The sequence below is a fragment of the Odocoileus virginianus genome, chromosome 22, assembly GCF_023699985.2.
Source record: "Odocoileus virginianus isolate 20LAN1187 ecotype Illinois chromosome 22, Ovbor_1.2, whole genome shotgun sequence".
Taxonomy (NCBI): Eukaryota; Metazoa; Chordata; class Mammalia; order Artiodactyla; family Cervidae; genus Odocoileus; species Odocoileus virginianus.
In genome coordinates this window covers 39,988,028-40,010,052 of record NC_069695.1, presented here as the reverse complement: position 1 = coordinate 40,010,052, position 22,025 = coordinate 39,988,028, and positions in this window count along the sequence as shown.

Here is a 22,025-nt window from a genome sequence, read left to right as displayed (position 1 = left end):
ATCTGCCAACACAAAAATGTGCAATCCTCAATGCCTGAAGTCAGTTTTCCATACAACTTGACGAGGTTTGCTATGAGACCAAAATACATTTTCAGCTGTTACAGACAGCCCTTAAACATTTGCAGCTCGATGCAGTTGAATATTCACACTGTGTTTTTAATTAGGCTAATGTGTGCTTGCTCCAATGTATAATAAAAGACATAATCCATAATTATAACCCCTTTGCACTGCTTCCTGTCAGAGGGATTGTTTAAAAAAAAGTCTTGTTCTATCTTTCAATTTGTTAATGGGATTATGATGAGCAAAAAAGCCTGATTACCATGGCCGAGCAGGCATGCCTTAGCAAGGTGAAAGGATTAATACTACAGGTCATCAGTAATTTAAAGATGTCAATTGCCAGGCTCATCCATGGGTTTCTGAGAAATGAGAGAATCTAGAAAATGTTTTCTCCTAGGAGGTGAGCACATCAGCTAAGTGAGTGGGGAAAGCATATCCTCATACAACTCTTCAATTCAAAATGATGCACCAGTAAAAGGAAATACTCCAACCGTGAATTGACATATTAGGAACAAAAAATAAGAGTGAAAGGAATGGAATGCATTTTCAGTGAATGGAATTTAAAACATATTTTATATGATGAATCCTATTCTGGTTCTTCATCATGAATCTTAGCATCTATTATCGTGTACTGTGGGCTTCCCTTGTGGCTCAGCTGATGAATCCACTCCAGTATTCTGGCCTGGAGAATTACATGGACTACTCCATTGGGTTGCAAAGAGTCGGACACGACTGAGTGACTTTCACTTTCATCATGCACTGTCACCTGTGTAAGACTTTTTTTTTCCTTAGATGGACTTCATACTCCACAAAGCAGGAATTTCAACATGTAGCACTGGACATTGTCCATAGTGGGTTCAGGTCACAAGGTCACTGATAATTATGATGAGAGTAATCCCTAATGGCCAGAAAAGGCCATTTCAAGCCAATCTTGGTGGTGGTTTAGTTGCTAAGTTGTGTCCAATTATTGGGACCCCTTGGACTGTAACCTGCCAGGTTCCTCTGTCTGTGGGATTCTCCAGGCAAGAATACTGGAGTGGTTGCCATTTCCCTCTCCAGGGGATCTTCTCAACCTGGGGATTGAGCCCTGGTCTCCTGCATTGCAGGCAGATTCTTTACTGACTGAGCTACAAGTCATCTTAGTAGTCTTCAATGGTAGGTTTATTTTCATTTAAAAAATATATAGAATTAATGTTTAGTGGACTATAACACAAAATACTTAATCCTGTGTCTTTTGTTAAATACACTTTTCCCTTCTGGACTTTTTGAATATAGTCACTTTTATGGCTACTTACCTGTTTATAGGAAAGCTGAGTGCAGAAAAATGGATGCTTTTGAACTATGGTGTTGGAGAAGACTCTTGAGAGTCCCTTGGACGGCAAGGAGATCCAAGCTGTCCGTCCTAAAGGAGATCAGTCCTGGGTGTTCATTGGAAGGACTGATGCTGAAGCTGAAACTCCAATACTTTGGCCACCTCATAAGAAGAGTTGATCATTGGAAAAGACCCTGATGCTGGGAGGGATTGGGGGCAGGAGGAGAAGGGGCTGATAGAGGATGAGATGGCTAGATGGCATCACCGACTCGATGGTCATGAGTTTGAGTAAACTCCGGGAGTTGGTGATGGACAGGGAGGCCTGGCGTGCTGTGATTCATGGGGTTGCAAAGAGTCGGACACGACTGAGCGACTGAACTGAGCCTCTTTATAACTATCACGGCTGTAGAGTTCACTAGGTGACATAAGGATATAAACAAGTCTTGGTTGCACAGAATAAGCATTCAGAGCTTTGAAAACAGAAATTTAAAAATTAGTGTTATTCTCAAACTAAAAAGAAATCAATTCTCTCCAATTGTTAGGGAGTGAGAAAATTCTTAGCCCCTTTACAAATTATTTTATTGAATTTTCTCCCCTCTTCTTGTATGAGAAGCTTTATTTTCTCTAGGCTGGGGAACAGCACAGGGAAAAGAATGGCTGAGAGCCTCTGTGCATGCAATGGCAAAGAAAGCAGAATACTCATTGGAGATGAAAAAATACAGACAAGCTAAATATTAGTTCTTTTGAGTATAAGTTTTAAACAATTTCTACTTAAGTAAATAAAATCTGAAAACAATGAATTATTTAAACTGAAAGAGCATTGATTTAAATATCTTCAAGTCAATAAACCAAGGAGGTTGTATTTTACTGATTCTGACAGTATAAGTAATAATAAGTTCTTTTTCTAAGACTATTTTTCAGTTGTCTTTGATGTATCTCTGTTGTCTTAGAAGAAAATAAAAGAGCAGAATAGTGTGGGGGTTTTTTTGGAATTAATTTTGTCAATAACATCTCTTCTCTTTATTACACAATATAAGAACAATTAAGTCATTTTTAAAAAGAAAGTAACTTTGAAGATAGCAATTTTATGTTATTGCCTTTCTTAAAAAAAAAAAAAAAAGAAGGACCTAATAAGGAAATACTTTTTATTACATTTGTTATTGATGCTATAAAACACAATTTTAACAGCCAGGAAATGCAATGCAATTGATCATATGTTAGAAATGCATTAATTTGAGTTACTGTATTTTTCATATGTAATTTGAAATTATGTATAGACATAAAAATGTCTTATTGCATGGTATAAATCTATGCATTACTATTTCATTACATTAAATTAAAACCATGTCTATAAGAGATTTTCCATAAACTTTCCCTGAATTTTCTATCACAGTTTCCTGGAGGATGCTCTTTTAGATTGAACTGACCATGGTCTATTATTTGGGATAATTTTCTCCATAGTCCCAGCTCTGGTCTGTAGTTTGCTGCTTTTGACCTATTGTTTCTTGAAACAGTCATCGAATGAAAATAATGTCATCCATAAAAATGACCATTTAGTAATAAAAAATAAAGGACTTTACTGAGGACAGAATAATCAAACAAGAGACAGCAGTTTAACAGCCCTTTTTAAAGGCTACTTTGTTTTCAGAAGGAGATGCTTCCTCCCAGATCCATCTCCATCACTCAGTATGTCAAGAAGTGATGGCGAAGGAATGTGCTCTCAGCCTGTTTGGGTTCCTCTTGCACAGTTAGCTGAGCTCGGAAGAAAAAGGATGCTTCCAGTTAGCAGTATCAGAGCATATTTCTCCAAAATAATGGCATCCCTTTGATCTGTTTGAAGTCATCAGTCCATTAACAAAATATCCCACTTCTAACCATATATGGGACTCAAATTGCCTAAATATTTGCTAGGTAAATGTAGTGTGTTTGTGTGTGTGTAACCTTAGGTCTCTGTGCTCCTCAAAACTCAAATGTTTTTGTTGTTAATCCTGTCTTAGATAGAATTTCAAGAAACATTTTTCATAATATTGTACTGATCTGCTTTCCTCACCTCCGCTACCCAAAGCATAATTACCTCACTATTTTATATTCTATCTCTACCTATCTGAAACTTTCCTAGAGTTAAATTTGTAAGAGAGTAGAGTTTCTTTGACTTCCAACTAGTAACTGAAGAATGCTTCATATTTTACTGTTTCTTTTTCATGTGATGATGCAGTCTCCTGCTCAGGTTCATAACCTTGGAGGTCATCTTTCATCCTGAACACCCTTTGATTATAAATTTACATCACACAAATCTCCTTCTATCATCTCCAGAACATAGCAAGGCTGTGACCAAAGCTGTCTCAGGAAGATGCCAATTCAATAATTCATACCGTTATTATATCTCGGCTGGTCGCAGTAATTCATCCTAGTTGTAACATCAGTAACTATCTCGGCCCTGTATTTTAGTAGTGCTGAAGAAATCTCCCATCTATTGCCAGTGCTGTGGCTCTAACATATCTGACCTATTCATCTAATACAATTGAATTATGCATCCAAGTGTCTCCATTTCATTAACAATTTATACAGCTTTTAGCACCTCAATACCTAAATTCTTCAACAAAAGATAATATAATCAATGATTATGGGGATTGAGGGCCATCATAACCTTAGAAGCAGCTTTTGGAAAGCCTAATGTTTCTCTAAAAGAATCCACCTAGAAAATTACAAAGCAAGCAGAAACATAAAGAGAAGGTGTCAAATCAACCTTACTAAAGGAAAAATCTAAAAGTGAAACTATAATGGAATGAAGAAGTATTATCTGAAGCTACTTTTGAAAGTTTTGAAGGCTCTACATTAAGCTAAGAGAGAGAGGGGAGTGGTAGAAAAGTAAGTCTGTTTGTTATTATCATTTAACAGTTATTTATTAGGCATCAAATATGTGCTAGGTGCTTTCTAGAATATAGCAGTAAGCACAATAGGGAAAGACCATGAAGCATTAATGGAAGTGAATGAACAAAGAGACAATGACTATGTGGCTGTGTTTTAACAAGGTATGCCTAGGAATGGCAATTCTTTGGCTATAATTTGAGGATTTCACTCTTACTTACTAATCAACCCCTAACAGAATGTTCTCTTATGTTCTTATGAGCTCCTATCTACTTATATCAAAGTAGAATGTGGGCAAACAACTGTCTAATTTTATAAAATAAGTTTGGGTTGTCTTGTGTTTATATCTGTTAAAACAGCCAACAAAAGAGAGAACAAAAGCACAGGATAGCTTTAAAGTTCAATATTAGTCAATGATAAATTTAAGTTTAAAATATTATAGAGCAATGCAGAAATATATTAGAAAAACAGAGAAAAGTAAACAAAAATAATCTACAGGAAGCAAATGAAAATCAATAATCAATTTATTTTCAGTGAAGGATTGTGAAGAACTTTCAAGGAAGACTTAAAATTATAAAAAAAAAATTATAAAGTTTTTGACTCACTCTTAGGAACTGATTTAAGGGGAAAAAATGCAAATTCTTAATGATAAAGTATAGATAGCTCTTTCAAGAAGTATAGCAATATTAGAATAAAGTGGAGTCAAAATAAGCAGTAGGTCTGAGGATGGAATTTTCTAGAATGGGAGAAAACTGAGCTTGTATGTTCTCAGTTACAACTAAGCTATAAGGAGTTAATTTGCGGTGGAGGGAGGAACAAAACAATGAAACAAGTAAATAAGTAACAGAGGGCATTATTCACAACATACAGTCCTAAAGGAACAGTGGAATCATTAGATAAAGTAAGGTTGAACAGTAAATGTTAATGGAAATTCAAAAAGTGTAGGTAGGTTTGGAAGGAAAAAGTTAAGAAGAGAACAGTAGGATTGAGCTCTCTCTCTGTCTCTCTTTCTCTCTCTGTCAACAAATGGCTTTTATAGCTCAAGAAGGAAATTCACACTCTGTTGAGTGTGTATCATGTAGATTTACTTAACAATATGGTGGGCTTATGAAGAAGAGATGGTTTGAAGTAAACAGTGTGTAGGCAAAATTTCCATATGGAGTTATTTAGTTAATAGAACCAGTGTTGACCCTACCACAAGAAAACACATTTTCAGAAATATTATAATAGCAGTGATGTACTAGCAAGGGTTGTTTCATTATGTCATCCAGCTGAAGTTTAAACAAGTTGTATGTCTGGTGATGAGAAGACAGTTAATGGATATTTCTTTTAGCTATAAGTCCTGTAACTATTTACTATGGTGTTTATGTACAATGAGAGGGATCTAAACTTTAGTTTGAGCTTAAAAATTAATGGTCACTACTTTCTCTCAACCTCATTTTGTCTGCCTCAACTTCTAACCTTGTGCAATACACTCAGGGGCGTGTCTTTCATTACATAGAAATTTTCCTTTATCCTCCAACTATTCTTATGATTATTTCTACCTCTTCAACCACTCCAAAATATTAGCTTTTTTTTTTCTAAGCACCATTTCTTATGACCTCTAAGTTGCGGCTTTCATTCCCCCACAGGCATGCTCCCAGGGCCAAAAGTCAGCGTAGGACCACACGACTGCTCCCTCTTGCTACTCACCACTGGCTTCTCTCCTGACTGTCTTTTCTTGGAAGCCTATTTCCAATTATACTGTCCACATCACCCGTCACCATCACTGACTGACATCCTAATCACACCTACAATATCAACGAAGGTTTTGAAAGCTTTCTGGAACCCATTTCTCCACTTGTCTTTATCCCATGAGGATTCAATATTCACAGTTATGCCCCTTTAAGAACTCTGGGCTCTCATTATATAGAGCGAAGTAAGCCAGAAAGATAAAGACCATTACAGTATACTAACACATATATATGGAATTTAGAAAGATGGTAACGATAACCCTATATGCAAAAAAAGAAAAAGAGACTCAGATGTATAGAACAGACTTGTGGACTCTGTGGGAGAAGGCGAGGGTGGGATGTTTCAAGAGAACAGCATCGAAACATGTATATCTAGGGTGAAACAGATCACCAGCCCAGGTTGGATGCATGAGACAAGTGCTCAGGTCTGGTGCACTGGGAAGACCCAGAGGGATCGGGTGGAGAGGGAGGTGGGAGGGGGGACCGGGATGGGGAATACATGTAAATCTATGGCTAATTCATTTCAATGTATGACAAAAACCACTGCAATGTTGTAAAGTAATTAGCCTCCAACTAATAAAAATAAATGGAAAAAAAAAAAAAAAAAAACAAATCTCTGCAAAAAAAAAAAAAGAACTCTGGGCTCTGAGGTTAATTTCACTTGGATTTCCCATGCACTGTGACGTCAGCTCAAGATGAGGGTCACACTTGGGCTTAGAGTATATTGAGGTCTTCTGTTATCTCTCTCTTCAAGTTCCTCTCATAAACTACATCTATAAGTGTATTCCTAGCACCCATGATCATGCTATTACTCAAAAAGCTGTCATGAATATAATTCTATATTAGAAAATATTATTCATTACTACTTTGCATGGAGTCTAAGACCCTTTAAAATTTCACTTTATATTTACAGACTTTTGATATTTTGATACCTTATTTCCTTTAAAATACCCTTTTCTTTAAAATGAGAGCTTTTGCTTTATGATCTCTGAGTAAACTCTGAAGTTTTCATGCCTCTGTGCTTCAGCTAATTCTGTATTTTTCATCAAGGCTAAGTTTTTCTTCATTTTTCCCTCTTTTGTTGGCTCAGTTCTTCTGGGCCAAGCTCCAATATCCCACATTTAACTTTCCTATGTCTCTGCTTCTAACATAACCATGCATGTGCTTCATCATAATCTCACAGCACTTGGCTTATGTTTCTCTCTTTCCTTATTATAGTGAACTTATAAATAAAGTAGGCATGCCGTATTGATTCAATGATAACCTCCCTTGGTCTATGTTTCCATACTTATAAAAAGTGATAGCTGGAATAGATGTCACCTAATATTCCCATTAGCTCAAATACGTTATGATTTACTAGCAGAATATCAAATTTTCATCATCTTTTATACACCAATTACTCCCTCTAAATAGTGGTATGGCACTTGTATTGTAGTGCTTTACCAGCTTCCTTTGTTTAGTCATTGTTTATTGACAGCTTGCTATATACAAAACACAATATGTGTAATGTGTGTGTGTGCATATAAAATTATGAGCCATAACCTTCAGTGGATTACTACCAATTAAAAGAAATTCTCTGAACTGTCACATTTACCTGGACTTATTGACTTTACATACACTGTCAAATCTTTCTGTAAAGCATACATATGGAGTCCTATAGTAAACTGAAAACTTACTCTTATTGGTTGAGTTGTATATTTGCCAAGACTCAATTGTATTTATCTTCAAGTCTGTTTACACCCATTTTATGTGATATTTTAATTATTTAATTGTATATTATATTAACTGATGAAAGATGCATATAAAAAAGACAGCTGTTAATTTTAAGAAAAGTAGTTTAATTTGAATGCCTATGATGGACATAAACTAAGGTCATCCTTAATGAGTCATACTCTTGTATAATCTCTCACCTCAAGTGCAGGTAGAAACTGTAATTTGTTTCTAACCTACAGAATATGACAAAGCTGAGGAGAAGTTATTTCTCTGCTTAGGTTATGCTACATGGCAAAAGTGATGGCCTGTTTCTCCTATTATTCTATTATATTACAAAAGACTCCATCTTAGCACACTAGAGATAAAAATTCTTATGCTTGCCTTAAAGAAGAAAAGAGCCTTTTTGAAAACAACCTGTGGGGGAAAGCATGTAGCAAAGAACTGGGGATAGTTTCTATGACCTGAAGGTCACCATCAGCAAAAAGCCAGTAAGAAGCCAAGATCGTCAGTAACAAAGCACAAGGAAGTGACTTTGGCCAAAACCTGAAGGAACTTCAAAGATGTTTCTTTCCTGTTGAACCTTAGATGATAAAATAGGGTGGCTGACACTTCGATGTAAGCTTTGTGGGCCTCTGGGCAGAGACTCCAAGTATGTTATGTCAGGAGTCCTGACATGTAAGATAATAAATGTGTATTGTTTTAAGCCTCTCAGTTTGGGGTAATTTGTTATGTAGAAATAGAAAACTAATACAGTGCCATAGAAAGTTTCATTAAAATCAATTTCTTAGTCACAGAAAAGCTACCACATTATACTGCTCTCCAATTTAGTCAAGGTGGGACAATGATAAATGTTGGAGGAAAAAAATGTAAATTTACACAAGTATATTTCAGATGTTGCTCCATTTTAAAGAATCTCAATCTAGAAATCATAAATAATGCATTAAGAGAGTTTATGCAAGGAAAATAGTGATAAATTATAATCACCAGGTTTATACTCAAATTAGGGTGTGGACAATACCAAAAAATGAGTTATTTTATGCATCTCTGTTTTAAGATAGAATAAATAATTTAAAGAGTATATTCTTAAAAGATCATCTTTTAACTCTTTCAATTAGTAAACTCATCACCGTTATTGATTATTTTGGATAAAAGGGTTTTCTCTACAATAACTAGAGAACTCTGGTCTAATGAGTGACTAGGATGAACATCCTATGGCATCTCTTCCACAGGCATTTTTACAGAGAAAGAAAAAAAAACTATCGCTGAGACTATAGGGAAGTTTTCACGAGTGAAGGCATTTGATTTGGATAGTGGTCGGGGAAGAACAAATGGGTATGGCTTCAGTAGGTCCTGGCCTTCTCTGGTGACTGAGAAGGTAGAGTCCACTTGCAATGGAGGAGAACTGGGTTCAATCCCTGGGTTGGAAATATCCACTGGAGAAGGGAATGGCAACCCACCTCAGTATTCTTGCCTGGAGAAGTCAATGGACAGAGGAACCTGGTGGGTTACAGTCCATGAGGTCACAAAGTGTCCAAAACGACTGAGTGACTAGCACTTTCAGTAGGTCTAAGAGGGTCCCAACAACAAGCATAACGTAATGTCAAGTGCAGTTGTAGGTAAGAGTGTGAGTTTTAGAAGTGATGAGACTCCAGTCTAAGAGAAAGAAATCACTACGTGATCACAAAGTGACCGAACGTGAGTGGACGCCTTCCATTTACTTAGTTTTAGTGCTCTGTCCTTCAGTTTGCAGGAAATAGTATGTTCATTTCAGCAATCACAAAATCATTGAATCCATGATGTTTTTAGGAAAAATCAATTTGGAGCTTTACCTGTAAGTATAGTTAAGACTCAATCCAATTTCCAAGATGTACAATTTAAATAAAAGAGAATCTCAAGACCTGAGGAATGAATTCACTAGTATTATTCCAAGCGGGAAGAAAGAAGAAAGTTTGTAATGAATCACCCTACCTAGGTGTCTACTGTTGAAGAAAGCTCAGTTAGCCAAGAACTCCATTAAAAAGTATGGTATATAACCTTTGGTTATTGTAATTTTTATTGTTGCTATATTATCCTTACACTGAATGCCTATTATCCCAGCTACTGGTTCTCAGAGGTATTTTTTAGCAACTTTATCATGTTGCAGTTTATACCACTTAAGCAGGCCATGATGATATATTACAGTCAGCTAAAGTGTAGAACATTCTTAGATTTATTTTGACACCTAAAGCAACTTTTCATTAGGCTGGTAACAAGCCATACAGATGCCACAGTCCTCGCAAAGGCGTCATTAGGATGTCGAAAAAGTGCTGACATAAATGTGGACATTCTCAAAAACATGTTTAAGAAACTGATAGGGTGAAGGCTCTTAATTTTTTCAGGTAACAGTAGGAGAGGAATCTATATGCAAATGGCAAAGCAACAGTGCCCATTTCTCTTTACAGGAAAAGTTCCCATTATGCACGTCTAAGAGCTCCACCCTCCCCGACTGACTTTTTTATGAAATTACAGAGAGCAATGGGGCATTCTTTGAGCAACATCAAGTGCCTTCAACAGGCAACAGCTGCTTTGCCATTCTTGGGATGGCCTAATCATTTCATGGGACACATAAAGGACTCAGGATGAGTTAGGCAGAGGAACTCACTGAAATGTATTATTAAGTAATGAAACATAGAAACAAAAACAAAGCCATGCAATTTATTCTGAATCTATATGTAAATTTATGTGACCATCTATATGACAGAAAAGAAAAGAAGGGTACAATTCCCATGGACCAGCCTGCCAACATTAGTTATTAAGGTAAGGAAGCTCCCCATGTATCTCTGTGCAAGAATTTCCCCTGGAACTTCTGTTGATTTGAAGTCAAGTGGGACCATTAGCCTACTAGATGCATTACTTTAATAAAATAAAGTTTTCACATAATTCAAGTGGGATTATTATAGATATATATGTTTAAAAAATGATATGCCAGACTGAATTAAGTATATCAGAAAACAGACATATCACATAATCTGGTTATTCATTTGTTTATATTGTGTATAACAGTATTCATGACTGTTCATTCAAATCCCTCTTTTTCACTATTTAGTAATCACATCTCAATTCTCTGTCTTCAGCTAAACTAATTAAGTCATCCTCTTATGTTATTGATATCTTTTCAAACTTTTTTCTTTTTAAACTTTGAATCATTGCTTTTTATCTTGATCATTTCTGCTTTCCTGTGTAGCAAATCCTTTTTTATAATTTTTTAAAACTTAAGAGTTTTGAAAAAAAATTCCATTCTTATTTCTACCCTTGTACTCAGCATTTTTAAATGGCTATATATACAGTTTGAATAATTCTTTAACACTTATCATTATATATATATATATATATATGATATCATTATATATAATTATTTAACACTTATCATTTTATAATATACAAATAGCCTTCAATTGTCTATGCTTATCATGCTGAATATGATGTATCTTACTTAATGGGACATACTTGAATCACTCCAATCTCTGCCCTAAACCCTGTCTAGAATTTCAGAAAAATACTCACTTCTAATTGTTGTTGCTGTTAGCATTAGTGATAAGAATTACCAAATATTACTACTTACTATGTTTACTTTATTATTCTAATTAGCTTGACAGTGATGTGATCTGTTTTTTTTTACACATGTAGACCTGGCCTGAGTGTTATAGATCACATGTTATCTCTCAGTGTTTAAATACCAGGATTGCATGCCATTACAAGATCACATATTTGGTGTGCTGCATCATATGTTTAACTTGACTGGATAAATCAACACAATAGACTCAAGTAAGTTTAAATGTCTTGTTAGACTCACACACTGCAGGTTGAATCATTACCTTGTAAATACTTCTCCATCTATTCATCATTTTTCTTCCATTTCAGATGACTTGAGAATTGACCAGAGAAAGAAGAAGAGGATAATCTGGCACAGAACAAAGGAAACACAAATGAAACCTGGGAAATTACACCCAAGAGGTACTGGAAAGATGTGAGAGACATTCAAAAGATACTTCTGCATGCATTTTTCCTTACCATCTAAGCTCAGTTTATCTCCAACATCATGTGAATATCCTGACTACTTGTGTATTTCTGGGTTCCACCATGGATTCTCGCTTTAGTTAAAACTCACAACTACCATTATGCTAGCTTCCATGAATTATTTTACTGTGCCATAAGTTATAAAGCTAAGTTGTGGTTTGTGGGACATTCTAAATATGTAAAAAATACAAAGAACTTATTTTACACAAAATAACACACTACATGTATTCATAATATGCAGTTTTATGAGTAATTTATGTACTAGGAAGGCAGTATATTAAAAGGGAAATAAAAGCTCCTGTAGATACTCTCTGATTCTCTAAACATCCTCATTGAGAAAGACATGACCATGGAAATAATGACTCTCAGATCAATCTTGATCACTATGAACTGTGACCTTCAATAACTTATTCAAGGGGAATGTCAAAGAGCTGAGTCAAGCAGCTCCTAAACAGACCAGTGCTTACCAAATCAGTTCCTGCCAATGCCTTCATGGGCGTTCTGTTTCTTAAATTTATACATGATAGGTCATTAAAGCTAATAAAAAAAATAAAAACATTGAAAACAACTATAAAAATGAACCATGTATAAAAATAAAAATTGTTTTAGGTCTCAGAAAGCTAAAAAAATTCAGTAAAGAATTTTGAGCTCAAAAATCTATGAGAAGGAAAACGAGAGAGATGAGACTTTTAACCAGAAATAGATTTTCCTGACAGGAGTTTGATCTGAAATGATATCACCTTAATCTCTGAACAAACTAAAATTATTCATTTGAAATTGTTAATTCCCATATATCCATGAGAATTAAATGTAAGTATTTTCTGGTGGAAAATAGTATTTCTGTCACCTCAAGGCACAATGGCTAGTACTCAATCAAAACTGCTCAGAAAAAAGACAGATAAATTACCATAATTTAAATCAAGAGCACAAGATTTTAGAAACAAATATACAGAACATCTGCAATGGAGTTAATTATTATGGGTTGTTAAATAAGCTTAAAATATTCAAAATAAAACAAAATTGTTGCAGAAGAAAAAAATTTAGAAATCTAAATATATGTATATATATCTGAAAAATGTAATTTTACCAGAAAAGTGGGTTTTATATGTGCATACATGTAAATGGAATTTCTGGAAAAAAATTCAATAGGTAAGCTTAATAGCATACTAGATATAGAAGAAAAAGAATTACAGGATTGATCATTAGAAAATATTAAAGCAAAAAAAGAAAAAAGAAGAAAATATTAAAGTCCAAGAAAACAAATAGAAAATTTAAAAGATCATAAGAAGCTTGTGGAAATCTGGTGAAACAATTTCACATATAATTGGAGTTCCATATAAAGGAGGAGAGAGAATTCCACAGACATCATTGCTTTCAAGACATCATTCCTGATTCAAGAAATGCTAAAATTTTCAAGCAATAAATACTAGATTAAAAAAAAAAAAACACCATAGAATGTTACTGTATCAGACAACCAAAAGCAAAGAGAAAAATCTTGAAAACAACCAGAATAAAAATAAATCCATTACCTTCAAAGATCAATAATAAGACATATAGATGAATTTAAAGAAGAAATGATGACAAAAGCTAAAAGAAAATAATTGACAAGCTAGACTTTTACATAAAGCAAAAATATCTACAAGTATGTCTTATGACTAGAATTGCAATAAAGATATGCTAAAGGGATTTCTTCAGGCAGAAAGAAAATGATCTAATATGGAACCTGAAAATGCAAAAATGATAGAAGTGATCTAAAAAGTAAACCCTGTGGTAAATCTAAATTAATGTTGATAGCTTAACTCAAGGATGAGCACATGATATTCTATAGTGGGTCAGATAGTAAATACTTTAGGTTTTGAAGGCTACATATGTCCTCTGTTTCAGATTTCTCATTCTTCAGTTCAGTTCAGTTCAGTCGCTCAGTCGTGTCCGACTTTTTGTGACCCCATGAACTGCAGCATGCCAGGCCTCCCTGTCCATCACCAACTCCTGGAGTTCACCCAAACCCATGTCCATTGAGTTGGTGATGCCATCCAACCATCTCATCCTCTGTCGTCCCCTTCTCCTCCTGCCCTCAATCTTTCCCAGCATCAGGGTCTTTTCAAATGAGTCAGCTCTTCACATAACATGGCCAAAGTATTGGAGTCTCAGTTTCAAAATCATTCCTACCAATGAACACCCAGGACTGATCTCCCTTAGGATGGACTATATATTCTTAGCTCCCAGGCCATAAATAAACAGACTAGGGGCTAGATTTACTGAATCCTTATTTAAAGTAACAACAATAAATTAGCATGGGCTGCCATGCCCTTCTCTAGGGGATCTTCCCTACTCAGGGATCAAACCCAGGTCTCTTATGTCTCCTGCATTAGCAGGTGGGTTCTTTACCACTAGTGCCACACAGCACAGCCTTGACTATGCAGACCTTTGTTGGCAGAGTGATATATCTGCTTTTTGATACGCTGTCTAGATTTGTCATAGCTTTGCTGCTAAAAAGCAGTCTTCTGATTTCACGCCTGCAGTCACCATCTGCAGTGACTTTGGAGCCCAAGTAGAAGAAATCTTCTACTGCTTCCACTTTTTCCTCTTCTATTTGCCTTGAAGTAATGGAATCAAGATTGCCAGGAGAAATATCAATAACCTCAGATATGCAGATGACACCACCTTTATGGCAGAGAGTGAAGAGGAACTAAAAAGTCTCTTGATGAAAGTGAAGGAGGAGAGTGAAAAAGTTGGCTTAGTGCTCAACATTCAGAAAACTAAGGTCATGGCATCTGGTCCCATCACTTCATGGGAAATAGACGGGGAAACAGTGAAACAGTGTCAGACTTTATTTTTTTGGGCTCCAAAATCACTGCAGATGGTGACTGCAGCCATGAAATTAAAAGATGCTTACTCCTTGGAAGGAAAGTTATGACCAACCTAGACAGCATATTAAAAAGCAGAGACATTGCTTTGACAACAAATGTCCATCTAGTCAAGGCTATGGTTTTTCCAGTGGTCATGTATGGATGTGAGAGTTGGACTGTGAAGAAAGCTGAGCACCAAAAAATTGATGTTTTTGAACTGTGGTGTTGGAGAAGACTCTTGAGAGTCCCTTGGACCGCAAGGAGATCCAACCAGTCCATCCTAAAGGAGATCAGACCTGGGTGTTCATTGGAAGGGCTGATGCTAAAGCTGAAACTCCAATACTTTGGCCACCTCATGCGAAGAGTTGACTCATTGGAAAAAAACCCTAATGCTGGGAGAGATTGGGGGCAGGAGGAGAAGGGGATGACAGAGAATGAGATGGTTGGATGGCATCACTGACTCGATGGACATGGGTTTGGGTAGACTCCAGGAGTTGGTGATGGACAGGGAGGCCTGGTGTGCTGCTGTTCATGAGGTCACAAAGAGTCGGACACGACTGAGCGACTGAACTGAACTGAATGGACTAAATTTCATGATGTCAGTTGTTTTGTTTGTTTGTATTCTTTTTTTGACGTTAAACTTTAAACCAGATTTTTCATCTCCTTCTTCACCCTCATCAAGAGGTTCTTTAATTTCTCTTCGCTTTGTGCCATTAGTGTGGTAGCATACACATATCTGAGGCTATATATTTCTCCCACCCATCTTGATTCCAGCTTGTAAGTCATCCAGCCCAGTATTTCTCATGATGTGCTCAATGCATAGGTTAAGTAAACAGGGTGACCACAGACAATCCTATTTTACTCCTTTCTCAGTCCTGAACCAATCAGTTATTCCATACAGGGTTCTAACTGATGCTTCTTGATCCTCATACAGGTTTCTCAGGAGACACGTAAGATGGTCTTGTATTCCCATCTCTTTAAGAGCATTTCACAGTTTGTTATGATCCACACAGTCAAAGGCTTTAGTGTAGTAAATGAAACAGAGGTAGATGTTTTTCTGTGATTCCCTTGCTTTCTCTATGATCCAGTGCATTTTGGCAATTTGAATACTACTCAGCCATAAAAAGAATAAAATAATGCCATTTGCAGCAACATGCAACATGAATGCACCTAAAATTCATCTCATTAAGTGAAGTAAGGTAGACAGAAAAAGACAAATATATGATATCACTTGTGTGTGAAATTCAATAAAATATTAAACTGTAGTAACTTATTTACAAACCAGAAATTGACTTACAGACACAAAAAATACACTTGTGGTTACTAAAGGAGATAGTGAAAGGGGATTAATTGTATGTAAAACAGATAAATAAGGACTTAATGTGTACCACAGGAAACTATAGTCAATACTGTAATGGAAAAAAACAACTCTGAAATTGTTTATATATAAAAATGAATCACTTTGTTGAATACCTTTAACACGACATTGGAAAATTTACTATACTTTGATAAAAGTAGTTATTAAAAGTAGTTATTCTTTTTTATCTCTTTTTTAATTGCCATGTGCCTATTTGTTTATATTTTGTCTCTGTCTTATTTTTTCAAGTTTTTTTAAAAGTAAATTTTAATCAGTGTATAGTTGATTTACAATGTTGTATTACTTTCTGATGTATAGCAAAGTAATCCAGTTATCCATTACACATATCCACTCTTTTTTTAGATTCTATTCCCATATAGGTCATTACAGAGAATCGAATAGAATTCCCTGTGCTATATCATATGCTCTTATTAGCTATCAATTTTATATTTAGTAGTATATATATGGCAGTCCCAATCTCTCAATTTAGTCTTTCTGTTATTTCACCCTTGTGAGCTATAGTTTGTTTTCTACATCTATGATTCTATTTCTGTTTTGTAAATAAGTTCATTTCTACCTTTTTTTAGATTCCCCATTTTCACATACAAGCAATATCATATATTTGTTTTTCCCTGTTTGACTTCACTTGGCATGACACTGTCTAGGCAGTTGATCAAATGGCATAATTTCATTAATTTTGAATGGCTGAGTAATATTCCATTGTATGTATACATCACATCTTCTTTATTCATTCCTCTATCAATGGGCATTTAGGTTGCTTCCATGCCCTGGCTACTGTAAACAGTGTGGCAATGAATATTAGGGCACATGAATTGCTTAAATGTATGTCCAGGAGTGGGATTTTTTAATTACATGGTAGTTCTGTTTTTAGCTTGTTAAGGAACTTCCATACTGTCCTCCAGAGTGCCTGCATCAATTTACATTCCCACCAATGACGTAGGAGGGTTCCTTAAAAAAATTAGGTATTCTTGATTGAGGATTGTAAATAGTTGTACAGAGTTAAGATCTGACCTCAAACAGACTTTCAGGTCTTTGTTAAATCTTTAATTTTCCTCAGCAACTCCTCTCTTGTTCTCTTCAGCAAATATCTAGAGCTCCGAGTAGTCTCTCTATATCTACTATTCAAAGATATAAGAAGATATAAGAAAAAATGTATATATCTTATATATCTGATATAAGAAAACCTGTATATTGACTAGGCCATCCCAGGTGGCACAGTGGTAAAGAATCCACCTGCCAATGCAGGAGACACAAAGATGTGGGTTTGATCCCTGGGTCGGGAAGATCCCCCATAGTGGGAAATGGCAACCCACTTCAGTATTCTTACCTGGAAAAATCCCATGGACAGAGTAGCCTGTTGGTCAACAGTTCACAGTTTTTCAGAGAATTGGATGTGACTGAGTGACTGAGCATGCACCTATACCTATTATTCAACCTCTACTTTTCTCTTTCAATAATGGTTTCTTGAAACACAGAAAGAAAATCAAGGTAATAGAGTATGAACTACCCAGGTTCTGGTTCTTACACTTGCTTCCTAAAGCTTTTATTTATTTATTTATTTATTTATTTATTTTATATTTTTTCCTTTCCAGGTCTAACTTCCCCATCAGTGCTCCAGAGTTCTATCAGTTTCTTGCAGGCCTTTGTTTCAGCAATTTTTAATCCTTTTCATTGCCAGTTGGTTCTTTTCCACTGCTTCTTTACTTTCAGGCTGCAAATCTGTGTAAATCTCCCTCCTTTTGCAAATAACCTTCTACAAAACTGTGTGCCTTTCTATCTTTTGATCTCATATCACTGATATGTATAATCATTGCTTTTTTTCAGATTATACAGGTTCACTGTAGAATATTTGAAAGTTTCAGAAATGTATAATTAAATAAAATTCATCCAGAAGTGATTTTAGTTAATCCTGTAACATATTGGTGTATTCCTTCTTGTATTTTATTCTGTGTATGGGTTGTTTTATTTTTAATACAATTTTGTGGCTCAGATAGTAAAGAATCTGCCTGCAGTGTGGGAGACCCAGGTTCAATCCCTGGGCTGGCAAGATTCTTTGGAGAAGGAAATGGCAATCCACTCCAGTATTCTTGCCTAAAGACTTCCATGGACAATGGAGCCTGGTGGGCTATAGTTTGTGAAGTCTCAAAGACTCAGACACAACTGAGTGATTACACTTTAACTTTCAAGTTAATTTTACTGTAGCTTAAATTCTGTTGTTTTCACCTTATTATATCAAGACTGTTATCTTTGTTATCACATATTTCTTGAAAAATAATTTAATGGCAATATGTTAGTCCATTTATTGCTGCAGCATATCTTTATTTTCCTATACTTGTGGCATTAACAAATATTTTACATTTGTCAGTTTAGTGAACAAATAAACATATGTCTGTTAAAAATAAGTTCTATTTATGGTTTTTATTTTCTCATGTAAAATCAAGTTAATATTTAGTATGTAATTTCTACTTGAATCCCATTACTGTTGCTAATAAAACAAGTCTGAAAGAAAACTCTCAATCTTTATTTATTTAAAAATATCTTAATTTCTTCTTTATTTTTGAAGAATAGTTGTGCTAGGTATGGAGCTTTTGGTTAAGTTTTTTTCTTTTAGGAATTTGAATATGCCATACCACTGTATTCTGCCTCTGTGGTTTCTGATAAGAAAGAAGTCATTAATTCTACTGAGGATATCTTGCACATCATGAATTATTTTTCTCTTACTACTTTCAAGATTCTCTTTGTTTTTCAACTTTTTCATTATATGGCCTAGCTATAAATATCTTTGAGTTTCTCCTTTTATTTGGTGAGTATCTTGAGTGTGTAAATGAATTTTTTTTATCAAAAATAATTTTCATCAAGTTTTTGTCAATTATTTGTGGTTTACATGGTCTGTTGAAGCACTTAGAACCAGAAAACATTTAACAAATTCTCCTAGAAGAAATATAGGATTAGGTATCTGAGAGCCTCTGGTTGCATCATTTTATTAATTGATTAATACATAGCCTTGTTCTATATGTATTGCTATTTAGATACACACAACTATATACATATATATGTATGTGTGCATATATATATGATTATTATATATATGGTTTATTGCATTGAACTGTTTATATATATATATATATATATACACACATATGATTTTATATACACGCATATGATTTATTGCATTGAACTCACTCCCAGAAACACTGTAACTAATGCCCGAACAGAACTTAACACACATCTGTAAGGCACCTCTAAGGAAAATTGCATTTAAGAACACTAGTCACTCTTAACCTCTAGACCTAGCAGCCCTTATAAAGAGTAAAACCATCAACATAAAATACAAAAGTGTGAAAGAAGAGGTAGCAAATTGAATGCAAAACACATCTGTTTACTGTACAAGAGGTGAAACAAGATATAATAGTATCATGATTTTATCTGGGAATAGTTGTGTTGTTGACTAATTTTTTTTTCCACTCTGCATGTTCATAAATGACCATTAAATTACCACAACCATTTATTGCAGGGTTACAAATCAGTTTTAGTGAGTAGATGGATTTGTAAATGTAGATTCTGTGAATAATGAGGATTAACTATACACACGTATACACACATTCATAGCAATATCTCAAATGATAAGTAATATTAGAACAGTTGATAAGCACATAGTTGATTTTTAAAAATCAATTGTTTTTGTAAATAACACCAAACAGCAATTAGAAAATATTTTATTTTTTTTCTTGTAAATTTTTGTTTCTTTATTTTTTTCCATTTATTTTTATTAGTTGGAGGCTAATTACTTTACAATATTGTAGTGGTTTTTGCCATACATTGACATGAATCAGCCATGGATTTACATGTGTTCCCCATCCTGAACCCCCCTCCCACCTCCCTCCCCACCCCATCCCCCTGGGTCATCCCAGTGCACCAGCCCTGAGTTTTAAAATCATGCTATTTTCAAGAGTCTCAATAGTATATCATATACATATAAGGAAACCTAATGAAATACATGAAAGACATTTTCAAAAACAATGTAAAATGTTAATTATATTAATAAATTGGAAAACTCTATACTTTTAAGTTAATTATTCATAAATTGGAAGATAGATTCAGTGCAATTATGCCATTATGTGGAAAACTCAGCAAATTTGGAAAACTCAGCAGTGGCCACTGTGCTGAAAAATGTCCGTTTTTACTCCAATCCCAAAGAAAGTAGATGCCAAAGAATGTTCAAACTATCACACAATTGCACTCATCTCACATGCAAGCAAAATAATGCACAAAGTTCTCCAAGTGAGGCTCCAACAGTACGTGAACTGAGAACTTCCAGATGTTCAAAGCTGGCTTTAGAAAAGGCAGAGGAACCAGAGATCAAATTGCGAAGATCTGTTAGATCATAGAAAAAGCAAGAGAGTTCCAGAAAAATATCTACTTCTGCTTTGCTGACTACACCAAAACCTTTGAATGTGTGGATCACAACAAATTGTGGAAAATTCTTCAAGACATGGGAATACCAGACCACCTGACCTGCCTCCTGAGATATGTGTATGCAAGTCAAGAAGCAACAGTTAGAACTGGACATGGAACAAAAGACTGGTTCCAAATCAGGAAAGGAGTACGTCAAGGCTGTATATTGTCACCCTGCTTATTTAACTTATATGCAGAGTACATCATGAGAAATGCTGGGCTGGATGAAGCACAAGCTGGACTCAGGATTGCCGGGGGAAATATCAATAACTTCAGATATGCAGATGACACCACCCTTATGGCAGAAAGTGAAGAAGAACTAAAAAGCCTCTTGATGAAAATGAAAGAGGAGAGTGAAAACACTGACTTAAACCTCAACATTCAAAAAACAAAGATCGTGGTTGAGCAAAAGTAAAACCATGCATGACAAGGAATGCCTCTTCAGGATTGGTGCAGCTCCAAGGCTTCAAAGCAAGACCGAGCAGAGGTCTCAATTAAACATAGAGCTTTAGAAACTCCTTCAGATGCTATGGACCTGTGCTGGTCTGAGTGGAGCTTACATCTCTCAGCAATGGCAATAGGGCTTGCTTCCTGGCCGTTCATCGCAGGAGAAGAAATGCAAAAGAAATTCACTTCTCACTCTCCTGGGCAGGGGAAAGAGGTCTTCATCCCTATTTTCCAGGCTAAACATGAGTCTACCATTTGGTTTTGTGTTCCAATGATGATGATGATGATTTTTTTATTTTTTTCAATCCTACAAGCCACAATCAAATAGCTTTATGTTAAGTTTTTTGGTCATCAAATGTTGACAGTGACTCCCTGAACATATTTAATTCTTCCAGCTAGTTATCAAATGATCATTCTTGGCCCCTGTCTATCTTTATTTCAAAAGTGCTGTGTTAAAAAAAAAAAAAAAGTGCTGTGTTAAGGGGCAAGCATTGGAGTCCTCAATTCTGACTGAAATTCAGGCTATCTGGAAGTGTTTATTGGAGTTTCAGAAGCAATAATTAGGTATCAACAATGAAGATTCTTGCAGAGACATTTTATTCCCATGAGAATTTTGCTATATGTTTTGAAGGGAAGAAAACAGGCAAGAGGAGGCAGAAGCCCAAACTCCTGGTATAACAGTTAATGGAGTCCCAGTCCTGAAAGCCACAAGTGTGGTCATTTTGGTACAAGCCATTAGAGAACTGTTCAGTTCCAAAATTCTGTATTGTTTAACCGGTGAACCTTTCCAAGCTATCCTGGAACCTAACATGACTATCAGAATGTTGCATCACTGGCAAAAAATGGAAACAAATATATTTGGATAACTTGTAGTAATATTTATCTTCGTTGAGTTGAGCTGAATAAGTTCTTCTTATTAAATTAACTGTGTTTTCAATAATCAAAACATTTGTCCTTTCAAGGTCAGTTGTGACACAAAAACCTTGATTACAATTTTCATCAGTCTGACCCAAGTTTTCTTGACTGGATTGAGGAGAGAGATTATTAAGTCCTCAAAAATATCATTTAAAATACTATTCTTTAGGGTAAACATGTAGGTTGTTTTTAGATATGATTGTATTCAATCATTTGGAGGATATTTTATTGATTTTTCACTC